Source organism: Lonchura striata, chromosome 2 (genome assembly GCF_046129695.1).
Source record: "Lonchura striata isolate bLonStr1 chromosome 2, bLonStr1.mat, whole genome shotgun sequence".
NCBI lineage: Eukaryota > Metazoa > Chordata > Aves > Passeriformes > Estrildidae > Lonchura > Lonchura striata.
Window position 1 is genome coordinate 54,454,351 of NC_134604.1, and position 15,530 is coordinate 54,469,880.

Genomic DNA, 15,530 nt, shown 5'->3' on the forward strand with positions numbered 1-15,530 from the left:
TGACTTTTATCTTGCCTCAGAATTACTGTTTTTCCTTGAGCCTTTTCAGCACTTATCAGGTAAAAACAGTGAAATTTCAAACCAATACCTTGGGAGACTCATCCTTGCCCTATTTTCTTTAAAATGGAGAGAAATATGCAAACTATATACATGCCTGTGCCATGAGACACAGGGACAAATGCTGCACTCTATGAGGTGATGAAGTCTTAACAGTTCCATCCTTCCCATCCCCTGGTAAATCTGTCCTTCTTCAGCCCCTGCTCTTGGTGCCTATAGCAAGCAAATCCTAGGTCATGCAACCTGCCATGTCCCCAGTCAATATCTGTGTTCTGTTCTCATAGTGATAGACACAAAAGGAGAACAGATGTGGGAGTGTCGGATACATATGGCTTATTCATGTGACAGCTGTGACTATACTGAATATCAACAAACATTAGCTGACTAAGTACTCACCAACAGTAAACAGCAAGACTTCCAGGTAGGTGAGTGGTGAATCTCCAGATATGAAAGGACAAAGACAGCTCTCAAAGATAGGTAAACAAACCTAACTCCAGAAATGCCTCATTATTTCCATTGGTCACTCCTTGGCATTAAATTATGTAACCATCTCCAAAACACTCAAGAGTCGAAATTAATCCCATTAGACTGTGAAAGGTCGTTGTTGATGTTGGATGGTAGATATTTTAGACAATACTTCAGGAAAAATGAAGCATAAGGGAAAACCTGTGAAATTTGAATTAGCCATATCTGTCTTACTCTGGAAATTAATATTCATCATATAACCAGTTTCTTGCTTCTGCCCCCTTCTGTTTGGAAATAGGCTGTGATATCTTAATATATATTTTTGTCTTTCTGTGTCCTTTAAGAAAATTTATTTAGAAAATAAATATTTGATGTGAATTTATGAGAGGTGCTTGTTCTAACAACTCATTTTTTTGGGGGGCTCTCTAAAATCCATTAAGTGCAAAGAGTTCTAGATCGTCTTCTGGATGGACAAGCCTATGAAAAACATGGTACCATGAAATGTCAGTAATGCTAGTTTAGAGAAGTGAAATTACTAGAGCAACTCAAAAGCAACATACTTGCTGTAGCTGGCTCATCAGGAAGGTGTGTATATCATGAACCTGAGGATTTGCTTTGTATTCCCTATGTTGCAACAGCATAAGGAAATGCTGTACATTTCAAAGCCTGTAGAAATAGTATTAAAATACTAAGCAGGTACAGGGAATCCAGCATGAAACAACCTCTTCTCTACTGTCTATTGTGGTCAGCTACTGACTAAACAACATCTTAGAATAAAATGCCATGTTTCAGTCTGAAAGGCACAAGCCTGTTTCCTATAAAACAAAGGCCAGAAACAAACTGAGATTTATTTTACATTTATACAACTAAAAACTGGGAATGAATTAGACAGGTAAGTTGTTTGTATATATATCCATTTTTCTTTTCTTCTAATATTAAGGTATAAAATGGTTTATGCCCTGGAAGAGATTTCCAGAATTACTTGACCTGTAAATTAAATTCTCCTACCCAAGCACCATCCTTGTGATGCATAAATAATAAAATACTACATAATTTTTGTGTGTTTTAGGAATACATCTCAATTAGCTAATGAAACTATTTTTTTCCTCCTTTCATATATGAACAAAATGAATGCTGCTCACTGTGCAGATAACAAAATCCAGGTTGGTGAGGTAGAAAATAGTGACACACAATGGCACTACTAATACTAAGTAATGAAGGTTTAAATACAAATCTCTTCATTTATTTGTAAGAATTTATTTGTAATAATTTGCAAGCAATCAAAGAAAACTCAGCTGAATTAAAAAGCTAGACAAAGATACTGGGCCTTGAACTAAGTTATTAAAGCTTTTATAGGATGGTAGGTCTTAGTTTTCTGCAGGATGCTAAGAATAAATCTACAGATATCTGTTATTATGCTGCTAAGTTAAAACTGTCTCTACTGGCACTAAAGTGAAATAAATAAATTAATATTCTAAAATTATATTCTATATATGTATTTATGGAATGGAAGTTTCTATTTAGTTTTTAAGGAGTACAAAAGCTATGACTAAAGAAACCAGTAAGTTGTTCACAGTATTATCTTTAAAGACATTTAATAAAATCAAAATTCAGTGTAAAATGTCAATTTGATATCACTTTCCTCAAGGACTTTTTGCAGCTGAGCTTATTGAAATATATGGTTTGAGGTAAGTCTAAATTTTTACATTTGATTTTATGAATAATATGTGGTTTTAACACCCTTTTCCTTTTTAATTCCAGTTATATTCAGATTTATTTTTGAAGTAGTGTTTTCATTCACAGTTGTATTAGGTCCTTAATCTTAATTTCATTTGAGTTAAAGTAAAAACTCAATCCCTTGAAACTATTTGTTATCGGTTTCTATTCACAGTATGACAGACACATGATAATTAAATCAGTGACATTCTCTTTTTATTTTTGCATTGTACAGAAAAAATGGTAGTTTTTGATTGGTTCAAAATAATAAAGACCATACTCATTGCACAAAACTTTTATGTGAATACAAATCTGTTTTATAGATTTAAAGTGATCTATTTAACATTACTACATCCAAGTTTGGATAAAAATATGAAATTCAACCATTTTTCAGCCATGATACTGGACTGACACATAAATACGAACTTATATTTAATTTGAAACTTAAAATGTAAGTCATGGGGTTGTTATTTATCAACAACTTAACGTTTTGACTCAATTTTGGTTTTGCATATTCATGTGATTATGTCAAGAAAATTTGGAGTAGATAGAGCTGATAAGTCTTAGGGAAGTTTTAGTGCTTTTTTTTCCTGTATTATTTGCAGGCAGGTAACGCACTAAAAGTATTTAACTGGACTACATGTTACTGTTTGTTCCATTTTTGGTTATACAGGTCAAACAGCAAATAAACCAATGAAAGGTTCTTAACTGAACCAATGAAATACAAAGTGCATTCTTTATTCCCCTTAACAAGGTTTTAAGAACCGAAAACTCTTCCCTGGGTATTTCTTCATGATCCAATTAACTATAGGCCTGTTGTACAGTACCTTTCAAAGGATTTAATGGCATGAAAAGTTGAGTTGTATCCAAAATATCAACTATGCAGATGAGTCAGAGGGTAATTGTACCCAGGCTTCTACTGGGTTCCTGGTAAATAGCAGTTATCATCTTTTTACAATCTGCTTCTGAAGCGTACATAACAAAAATCAAACGAGATATGTAAGTCTCTTCTGTCTTTTTCCAAAGAAAGTGTCCCAAGTGTAACTGGCTGTGCACAAAGCTAATGGATAAGAAGATGCCAGAGAGGGCCTTACTGTCCTAAGCCTGCCCATGGGAGCCAGTGTGCTATCAGATACAATCAGTTATGTGCCTCTCCTTGGAGCAGTCGTGAAGACAGATAATATAAGGCACAAAGCAGAGAACAGTTTTTTGCAGCTGCTTCAGAAAATAATCTTTTGCAGTGAGTTGAAAACACAGCCATTGAGTTTGGGAACAGGGAGCTACTGTGGAGAAAAAAAAAGCTCTCCAAATACCCCTGTTCCAGACAGAAGAAATATTAATAAAATTCTGCCATAAAATGCAACCAATTTCTGGGAATATGATGTTCACATTAGGAATGAAATTTAATATCTGCATTGCAATTTTCTGAGCATGGCCAAGTTGACCTTGGCAAGCAGTGAGTTATCTAACAGGGGGGGGGATGCCAAACCTGAGTTAAAACTGAATAACATGGGTGTTTTGCAGTTGTTTTAGTTGAAAACTAATGATCATCATCTAGTAATTTAACAAGAAACCTCCCAGGTAAAACCCCATCTGTCCCCAGAAATGGCTTTGTTTACAGATTTGCTTCATGGGTTACGTTGTTCTGAATAATTGTCTTTGCAGTGCCTAACGTTAAGTCCTGCATCAGCAAAAGAAGCCCTTATTTCCAGAGTTTGTAATGTCTAACTCTTACTATAGTACACTGCAATGTTTCTTATATGTTTGAAGGGTTTTATTTTATGTCCTGTAGCATTAAGAAACCAAAGAAACCAATGGTATCCATAGTAACAAAACTCCAGAAAGGGTAGATTGAAATACTATTCCTAGACATGCTAAACTCCTTCTGAAGCTGGGTCATTGTTTCATCCCTACCTCGTCTTTATTGTAAAGAACAGCCAGCATTTTCTAAATTAAGAATCTACTTTCAGATTAAAAATTCCACTTAAGCAATCACATTGCACTACACCGTCAATAATCAAAGCATACATAAATTCACAAAATATCTGGCTTCACTGTCCTATTTATCTTCATGTAATAATTAGGTAATGAATCAATGTCCACTTCTCTCAGGTGAATCTAAGAATGTGGTGCTGTGAAGGTGAAGTTAGATTAAATTTTTACTCAAAGGTTAGTGAGAAACTTTTTTGTATAGTTAAAGAAAATGACTCATATTTTATTTTAAATTATACTTTGATTTATTTTTAAATTTAATCATATGTTGATTCCCTAAAATCCATTATGTATAGAGAAAATGTATAGAAGAAAGGAGTTCTACTGAATTCCAGTTATATGTTTAAAAAAAAGGTATTTGAGTTTGTTTGGGTTTTTTTTTTTTTTTTGGCTTGTTAACAAAGTAAAACCAACTAGTTTTCAGGCATTAGCCTGATTTGGTAATTTAAGAAGAATCTAATAAAAAGAAATTGATACTATCAAAGATATGATATTTATATTGATATAGTTATAACAATTATCTTTTTCTACATAATATATCTGATATTAAATGAATTTTAAAAATCAAATTTTTTTTGAGAAAAAAATGTAAAATTCTTCTTCTGCTACTTGTCTGCAAGGCTATAAGGAAAAATTTTTAGTACATAGCCCTGGATTATAGTTTGCTAATTTGGAAGACAAAATTTTATTCACTTATAGTAAGGAGCCTCAGCAGATGGAAGAAGATCTGAAAGATTCAGTGTTCAGTGTAAAGTTAATGTTGATGGGTGTTTTGATAGAGGCATACTTTGGAAAAGCCAAATACTTTATTTGAACCCTTAAGAAATGTATTACCTTCTCTGTTGTTTGCAACAATCTTAGTTACTATTTATGAAGTGCTTTTAATAGAACAATATGTATTTAAAAAATGAACCAAAACCCAAATTGTTTTACCCATATAGCTTTGCATTGATAGCTTCTATTCAACTTTTGCCCATGCAGTAGAGTTATGGATTTTCTTCAGCAATTTTAATTTTGTGTTGACTACTCTACAAAATTTTTTACAGTTTTCTCTGTACAGGTTTTGGATTAGGAATGTTAATTAGGTGAGGATGATGTGTATCTCAGCCTTGTACTGACAACACTCAAGATGTAACCAGTATGTGAATAAAGTCCCAAGGCTCTTCAATTCTGTGTTCACCTGCAAAGAGTACCCTGATTTTCCCATCTTGTATCTTCACAAACTCGTCCTTGAATAGGAACTGGGAGAGTAGCTTTAAGGTTGTGTTATTAACATATATGAAGAGAGATTTAACATATAGCAATATGTGTTTCTCTTTCTTACTTGCTGATTTTTTCCCATGAAGCTGTATAAAGACACATACCTTTACTTTACTTTGAGAAAAAGGTGTGAGGATGAAAGAAACAATTGTATAAGGTATCTTGACTAGTAGCAGAGTTCCAAGCACAGACCTGACCTCAAAAATACCCAGAAAATATATCAAACCTAAAGTATGAGATACATCTTTTGTCAAATCAGATTAGGGGAGGGGTGCAGGGTAAGGGTATCCAATAGAAGCCACCAAGGGGAAGGAGCGAGCCCTGCACCCCAATCTTGCTTTGAGGAGAGGATGAAGGACAGGGAACATTCCAGAAGGGAACAAAGGCGGTACAAGGAGATTGACAGATGGATTGACAGACACTTGGCAGGAGAATCTTGGGGTAAACCACTCAGGGCTGAACCATTAGGGAAGCCAAATGAGGTACATGGAATGAACCATTACAAACTTATAACAAGGAATATTTAAAACCCTACTACAGAAGAAAAAAATGCAAAATAACAGACTACCACATCAGTAATTTTGATCTCATTTTTAATTTGCAGCTGTTCTGCATTCACTCACAGACCTTTATATATGGAATTTAGATAATGAATTTATTTCTACAATATATTTTGAAAAATCTTTTTGTGAGAAGGTTTCCTAAGTAAATATTGGTGTAAAACTTTTTGAAATGTGATTTAGGGGTTTATAACTTCACATCAGAGTGATAAGGGACAAAATCCACAAAGGGCCTTAGACAGAATTAGGGATTGTTAGACCCTTGAACATCCATAAGAACATAAATGGCTCAACTCCTCCAATTTTTCACTGGGAAATTTCTTATATGTAATAGGCAGGGCTAATTCCTGAAACCCTGTGCTGTAAAGAATATCTGTTTTGCCATCAAAATCCAGACAGACTTACTGGATTTGTTACTGATTTTAAAATATTATCTACTCCGATTGTTATTATTATCATTATGTGTTTGTTGCTGATTTTATTGAGTATTTGAGATTTAATAACTAGATATAGATATTATTATCATTGAAAATTCATAGACCAGCACTAGTTCCCTCTAGGGTGTGGTTTTGGTGTGTTTTCTTGTATTTGTGCAAAGATTACACTATTGTTAATACACCTGAAATCTTTACGATCTAATAAAATAATTTTTAGCAGTGCAGATCTAATCATTACAATCCCCTGAATATTTTCAAAAGCCAAACCAAAGCAAATCTGAAACAATTATAGCCCATCCATCATCAGAATTTACTCAGTAATTTCTTATCAACAAAGAACAAAAATAGTCACAGTGAAGAGCTCCCAACTACTCCACAGCTTCAGAGCTAAATACTGGGCTTATTACTACTAGTTCTGCATTGGCTGGATAAGTCATGTATGTGAATGAGATAACTCTAACGAAAAGAAACTTCAACTGGTTTAATATTATGATTTTAAAAGTGCAGTTTTATTTAGAATGAAAATAATATGTATGTTTTACAGGAATGATAAAAAGAAAAAACAAAGAAAAATAAAATAAAAAAGAAGCTTCATTTTATGTGGATAAGATTCTTTTGTTTTGACAAGCCTCCTAGTTTTTCATACTGAATTGAACATTTTTTTCCTCATTTTTAAAAGTTAATATCAGCGTTAAAGTTGTTTCCATGCTGAATTATCAAAATAATATATTCCTAAACTCTGAACAAAGTACACCTCAACCTTATGGCAGTTTTCTTTGGATTGTTTCCAAATGAAATTTCACAGCAAGTGACCCAATTATGTGAAGCATTTTTTTTGCAGTAGAAGCCACATACAGTCTGCTGTAGACAAACTAAACTTTCAGAGATATATTTTATATATTTTCTGTTAATCTTCCATGTTTTTATCTATATATAAAAAAAAAATTAAATTAATTTTGTAACTTTAGTAAGTTGTCTTATCCCTTTCAGGATTTAGGGCATCTTATTTATTCATGCAATAGCTCTCTTTTATTCAGAACTGAAAGAGGTCATGACTAATTTCCTAAGTTTCTCTTGACTTCCTGCCTTCTACATTCTTCAGCTTTAAAAGTGAATGAGGCTGTCATACGGCTGCATATACAGCAAACTGTTCTTGGGTAAAGCAATTTATTGCATCCATGGAAGAGTTGCCAATTTTGCTATTAGGTCTATTAGTTTCATATAGGGAAGTAAAATAATTTTCGTAAAAGTTTTACCTTGAATTTGCATTTTACCATCTCATCTTCTATCACTAGTTTTGTGTTACATACTAAAGAAACTTGCCTTCTTATATGAACAATTCAGTACTGTTTGTGATGTGTTCATTATAAAAAGAATTTCTGTTTGACATATGATTTTCAAGGATAACTGTTCATAGCAGATGTAAGACTGCAAAACTGACTTTTAGGCATTGAGTTTAGGTTTAAGAAACAAAAAATGGCAACATTTTGATTTGTAAAATGACCAAATTTGATGTGTGGACCACTTAGAGAAAATCTGAGATGGAACCTCAAAGTATTTTTCTTTGCATAGTCATTTGTCTAACTATAGTCTTACTTCAGATTCATACCAGTTTACATCAAGATAATTAAAATCTTCCATCAAAACTATTTATCACAAACTCTTTTGCTTTCACAGGCCATTTTACAGTACTTTCTATCTGGTGGTCTACAACAAATTTCCAACATGAATTTGAATCTATTTCAATAGCTTTTGTTCTTTCCAGAGAAGACTTCTGACTAGCCTCCAGTTATGTACACTTTTCCCAGGTTACTTCTTTTCTGTCCTTCCTCTATATATAGGCCATTGATTTCCCAAGCCTTTTTGTTTCTCCATAAAAATCTAAATTAATGCTAGCACGTCTGTCATACCATTCAATATATTACTTGATATAAGAGAATGACCTTTTCTCTTTCCTTCTCAGCTTAGTGAAAATATTTCCACTTACTTTAATTAGAAGGGGTTTGAGCTCTAAATTCTCTCTAGGAATGACTTTAAAATTTCAATTATCCTTCAGATATTGACAATTCACTCAAGAAATTTCATAGCAAAACCAGGCTGCATTGCCTACAGAGTTTTGTGAAGCAAAAATAGACATTTAATTTTTTTCTGTTGCAGGTAGTGGAACTCATACTTTAAATTGTTTTAATGTAGGTTTCCTACCTTCCTGTCATTTACTTTTGAGAAAATACAAGCCCATTTTTCTAACTTTCCTGAGATCATTGCAGATAATGATGACAGATAATTGTTTGTCACTTTAAATGATATTATCTTGCCAGCTGTCTCACTGGCAAGAAAGACTGTGAAAGAAAAATAAGATAGATAGAGATTTTTGTTCACAACAGAGCCATTTTTATCCTACTTAGTAAATCCTGCTTAAAACCTTTCTGTTAATAGGAAGTATGGACTATCTAGGCTATCAATTTTGTATGCCTGGGCCTCAAAAACCACATTACATGATAACCAGAAGTTAGTATAATTTTCACCATAAATAGTATTGGACAGCACTGGTGCTGTGTTAAAACAACAACAACAAAAATAATATAAGAAATTTGATCTCTGATAGAGATCCTATTAAAATTCAAGTCAGAAAAAACCCTACTTTTGGTCCCTATTTACAAGTAAAACCAACATAACTGGCTTCTACACACTAAATCACTGTCCACAATTAAGTCCAAAGGTGAATCTAAGAGCAGTGTCTGTTTTTGTTGGGATTTTACAAATATCCTTATCCACTTCTAGTTCTAGTTAAAAAAAAAGACATTTCCGATAACTGGAAAAAACATTGAATAAAGGTTAGATGTAGGATATGTTGTGCTAGGATAAGGGGTAATGGGTTTAAAATGAAGGAGGGTGGATTTAGATTAGGTATAAGAAAAATGTTTTATACTATAAGAAAGATGTTTTATACAATGAGAGTGATAAAACACTGGAGATGGCCCATCCATGAAAACATGCAAGATCAGACTGGACACGGCTCTAAAAAATTGACATAATTGAAGATGTCCTTGCTCATTACAGGGGTGATGGACTTGATGACCTTTAAAAGGTCATTTTCAAATTATTCTATAATTCTATATCACAGCAAAAATACCTATTTATCTGTTTATAAGATGGTACACAATGTATTGGTGTTCAAAGAAATACTCAGCTGAAGCATCCATGTGTTTATGAAGCTTTGATGACTATTATAAGGTTTTTACTTGTACTTGAAGATTTATTCAGATGTAGAGTGAAAACTGAACATATCTCTAAGGAGAGAGAATGGTGTGCCCTGAAAGGAAAATAAAAAATATAAGTATAACATTAGGTAATTACAGAGTTTTCACTATGCAATTTTTTTCTTAACATAACTTGCAAGGCAAGAACAAGACTGCAACAAAATCTAAAGTTTTGATATTCAAATTAATATCTCTGTATCTTATCTTATTCTGTGCTACACTTCATACTTCTATACTGCGCTTTACATTTTCACCAAACATGACATTCAAAAGTTCTTAAATGCACTCACAGGCATAAACCTCTAAAGTCATTCAGCAAAATAAAAACAAAGTATAATGGCAAAATTAAGACTATTGGATGTCCACAGTTTTAGAAGAATTTAATGTTGACTCCAAGACTCTAGATTTATTTTCAGTATTCTAATGTCATCTTCAACTGTTTCTCAATTCATTCAAGCAATAGACAGGCAACAGAAGAGCAACCCACATTTATAAATCTACAGGAAGGGATCAGAATATTACTGATTGCTTAAAAGTATAAAAGCTTGAACACTGAGCATTCCTGTGTAAAAAGGTCTGACTGTCAAGACAACTGACAGTTCTAATGCTGAGAATATTGCTGTTGTAGAACAAGCAAGGTGATTATTAATACTGCAAAGCTGTTTCTGAGTGCCTTTTGCTGGGTAAAACATTAAAAATCACAAGTACTTAGGTCCTCTTTGTGATTGAAGGTTGAACTTGATTATGTATCTCCCACCAGTGGAATAACTTTCTTCCAAGATGACTGAAATTGCTAGCCCATTTGAAGCTATTCTGTATTTTTTTAATAAGAAAAGTAATTTCCATTCATAATTACTAAGTTAGCTAAAGTCTTTCTGAGTGAACGTAACTTTCTTTTCAGTTTTCCTGTATCTTCTCATATAATAAAAATACTATCTAAACAAAAGACTAAGAGAAACTCATGCTGCATACCTTTTCACATGGGTAAAACATTACAAAATGTGGGAAGATGAGACAGTGACACTAGATACTTAGCAAATGCTGAGAATATATAAAGTGCAGTAGTCTGTCATGGGTTACTGTTCACTTTTTGTCTACTTCATGGATAAGAGTACAAAAATATGCAGATTGTGTGAAAGACTAATGTTTTTGACAGTGTTTATTGAACACTACTTCTGTGTTTCTGAGGAGCTCAGTAATCATAAGATTTGAATGTTTTCTGACAGTCTCTAGGTCACCTGGTTTATGATGTCTAATAGGCAGTCATTCTTCTAAGCATTTCATTCTCACTTTGATGATATTGCATCTGTATCTGTAAGTATTCTTCTAATTGGTTTGATTTGGGGAGGGGAGAGAAGGGAGGGGAACGGAGGGGAGGGGAGGAGAGGGGAGGGGGAGAGGAGATGGTAGCAAACTAATATTACCAAGATCACAATAATCTGAGTACGCTACCTCTAAAAGATCCTTACATGTGACTGGGACAACAAACAAATTCTAGTTAAATGCTATATTGTGGCATATGTTGGGTTGTTGTGACTCAGGTACAGGACCTGACATTTTGCCTTGTTGTACCTAATACAATTGACCTCAGCTCATCGATCCAGCCTCTCCTGATCCCTCTGCAGAGCCTTCCTGCCCTCCAGCAGATCAAAACTCCTACCCATCTTAGTGTCCCCTGTCAACTGAGAGTGAGCCTGAATCCTAACGTCATATAGTTTGACATGCAATTAAATAAACATCATAGATACCTAGCAACTTGTTTTCAGGCCTTGAAAGATGTAAAGATTGACCATGAATATTGCTCACTGCACAAGTGTCAGACTTGGAAGTTCAGGAATAAACATGCATGTACATGCAAATATTAACTTCTACTTTGGCTGACTTTATCAGCTTCAAGATCTTCTACCATGGCCTTCTCTATCTTTATTTTTTAATTTTGGTTTCCTTCCTTTTTATGCTGCATTTCCTATACATTATGTGTTACTTTACTGTTTGAAGAAAACTGAGTGGTATGGCAATTGGTGCTACTGTACACATCCATAGATCTGTAATAGTTATTTCTGTGGCTGATACTACACCAACTGGTGATACATGAAAATGCTTCAGGATGGCATTAGTAAAATATCTGTACAACTCCCTAGTGGTTACCTTATATACTTCTATATCAGAAGATTCTTTATGTCCTTGTATTAAACTGTTTAAAACTCTAGGTGTTGATGCGTCTTAAGCAATTAGTGCTTCCTGCTATTTTTCACGGAGTATCTAATGTCTATGTCTGAAACTATTTTGTTCCTGTAGTCAAAAATGCAAAATACCAACACCAAAATAGGAATAGTAAACCAAAATTTAACTCTGGTTAAGACTGGAGTGGCACAGTGACTTATTTCTTATTCATTAAATTCTGTGTTCTTTATTAAATACCAGAAACATAAATTTGCCACAGGAGTATGATTATCGTTCTCTTCATCCTCAATGCAAATTTCTTCACCTATAACACTGGTGCTCTTTTTTTTTTTTTTCTGTTATCTTATTTCTTTTGAAGAAGAGGTAAAAAATTTCAACATCCTCAATGTAGAATTAGCAACACACTATCTCACTAAGAAAAGAAAACAGTTTTAATTTATTTTTGTTGCTGATAAGAATTTTCTAGCCCAGAACATTGCCTTCTCTTTTACAATTCTTTTATCTGTAAATTAACTCATTTAAACACAGATGGTACAAAAGCCCATCATTTACATAACAAGGAAAAGCAGGTAAATTTCAGTAGTGCCCCACCTACTGTAAAATATTAATAATATGCTTCAGCAGTCTTAATTACTTTGGTGACCTTCCTAATTTAACAGATTTGACTTTCCCCATTTTTAATTTTGCAGCAATAATTGGATAACTAGGCAATGCATGTACCTAAACAAATTAGGGCTTTTTAAATAAAACTTGATTATTCACAGTTCATTAGACAAAAAGCTGTATTTTAATATTAATTAAAATCACTCCTGTAGAATGTCACTCAGAATTCAATATCATGCTCTATTTTTATGCCCACAGAATCATAGAATGGTTTGGGTTTGAAACCCCTGCCATGGGCAGGGATGTCATGCACTAGACTTGTTTGCTCACAGCCCAAAACAACCTGTCCTTGAACACTTCTAACAATGGGGCATTCACAGTTTCTCTGGTCAACCTGTTGCAGTGCCTCACCACACTGATAATAAAGAATATCTTTCTTATATCTGATATAAACCTACTGTCCTTCAGCTTAAAGCCATTAACCCTTGTCCCATCGCTACATGTCAGTGTGAAAAAGCCCTCTTCACCTTTCTTTTAGACTCCCTTGAGGTTAAAGTTATTCAGAACAGTGAAAAGCTGTATATAAATTAATGCATCTGAAATATATTAAAACTGCTCATATAAATGTATTTATATTTATGGTTTGACCTACAATCTGCTTTTTGACCTCACTGAGAAAGGCCAATTCAACATTATGAAAAAATTCAGCTTATTTTTTCTTTTTAGATATTAGATTTTTTTTTAGATATTTAATTCAGTTATTTTTTTTTCTTCTTAGATATCTACATTTCTGCCATTGGAATTGCATCACTGAAAATCACAATATCAAACAACATGATATCCTTAGCTCTGAATATCAAGGTCAAAAATATTACAATTTATTGATTAACATACCAATGTTTCAGTCATTTTATAGAGGCTGGAATTTTAAAACTTATTTCAAATAACATAAACCTATTCTTCCTGAGATAAAAAATAAAAATTAAAAAAAATTATGATCGCTTCAATATTAGGAATATGAAAATTCTTTTCCTCAGTATGGAGTCTAAGAATGTATTTTCCATCAGGTTTTTTATTAATTTTTTAGCTATTTTACAGAGCCAGTCTTAATGTTGATTTTAGGCTTGTTTCCAAGATTAGAACTTGAGTGAGATGATACAAAATGTATGTTGTGTCAAAACCACTAGTGTTAAGGTAAAAAAGAAAAATGTGAAGAAACACTTCTGACAGAAATACTTTTTCATCATAAATCTCACAGTCTTCTCTTGCTCAGTAGGTAGTTTTTGGGAATGTTTTGGTAATTTTCTGAACGAACTTTTATGTTGAAAATTAGCTGCATTGTTTTATGAATATTTTGAGCATTTTTTATACTCTTAAATATCTCTAAGCAAAGTGTGAATAAAATAAATTCCATACATCCTAAAGCAGGCATTATGACTGGAGAAGATGTAAATAAATAAATGAGCATAGCCTGCGAACTTACTCTTGAGAAATTACTGCTGTATTTTTTCCCAGCTTAACTTTTCTGTGGGCATTCATATTCATGAAGGCAAAGGGTCAGTTGCATGTATGACTTAACCACAGGACATTTTTATCCTAGATACAGATCTAATTGAGGCAGCTGAAATGTGAGCATATTTTGCTTATCCCTGACCTACAATTTCTGTCTGTTCTAAAAGTGAGAATTAGTTTGGTCACCCTGCTGTCAGCCCAGGGCATCTTCTGACAAGAGATTTCTAATGCACTGAACAGCACTTTACATTAAGTGGTACTAATTACTGGGGCTGGGTAATCAGTTTGACCAGAAGTTGGAAGCATAACTGCAGACTATTTGAGAATTCCAGGAGGAGCTACTGACATAGTTATTACTGTTTACTTTCTTATTTATTAATGCAATAAGAATAAAAACTCTTAAAGCCCAAATTTTCTCCTGTGTGTTTCTGTGTATTTAGTTATGATAAAGAGTGCATTTTAGATTGTATTTGCTAAAAGAAAGTCAGAATTTATAACCATTTAATAAATAAGGACTGGAAAATTTTGGGTAAAAAGCCTCATGGAAGTTTCTGCTTCCCAATACTCTGTCCTTCCTGAAATCATTGTTTGGAAGCAACAGATAGCCTTTCAGGAGTGTCAGGAGGGAAGTTTAAATAGTTTTCTAAACTCTACTCTGAATTACCATTTGGTAGTTACATATATTTTTGTTGTGATTGCTTCTCCATTGACATAACAGGGATGGCAATATCTATGTCAAATTTTAAAGCATCCTGACTGAGATTAATTTTTTTACTAATATTATTAGTATTGGTACATTAATCTCGTTCTCCTTGGGGGCAGAAAAATAACATAGGAAAAAAATTGTTTATCTACATTTATTGCCCCCTAATGTTAGAGTGGTTTCTCACTGAGTATTTTGCAGTTTCCTATTGCTGTTATCCCATTCATATTCCATCTTTAATTTCCAGGTACCAAGGTACTGCAAAGGAGGTTTCTCAAGTGTTTCCCTGAAGAAACAGGGACTATTGATCTCGAGAGATTCTGTAGAAATTTTTGGCTTTTTAAATTTATTGATTAGAAGCAATGTTAAAGTATGTGTTATTATCTGTATGGATTCCAATTGTCCTGGAGATTTTTTTACAGAAGTTGTGAAAAAACAAACCCAGTCTGTGAAAGCAAGTCCCTTGGAGCTGTTTTAACATAAGTTCATAATTATTCAGAACTTTTATAGTACTTTGGCTTTCTTTACACAGTTGGACACTATGCAGATAAGGGCCAGTCTGTATAATGTAATCTACATTTTTAGGGATGCTGAAAGAGTTTTCTGTATTTCATTTGCTTACTTTCCTGTCTTCTTACTCATAATTTTTCTGTGGTGATTTTAACCATTTTTTATTTCTTGTTGTCGTTTCTTTTTAGCCCTCTGCTAAATTCTGCCACTGCTTTCTGCTAAAGTAACCTATTTCAATGGAAATTAGCAGCAGATTTGAATTCAGAAAGAT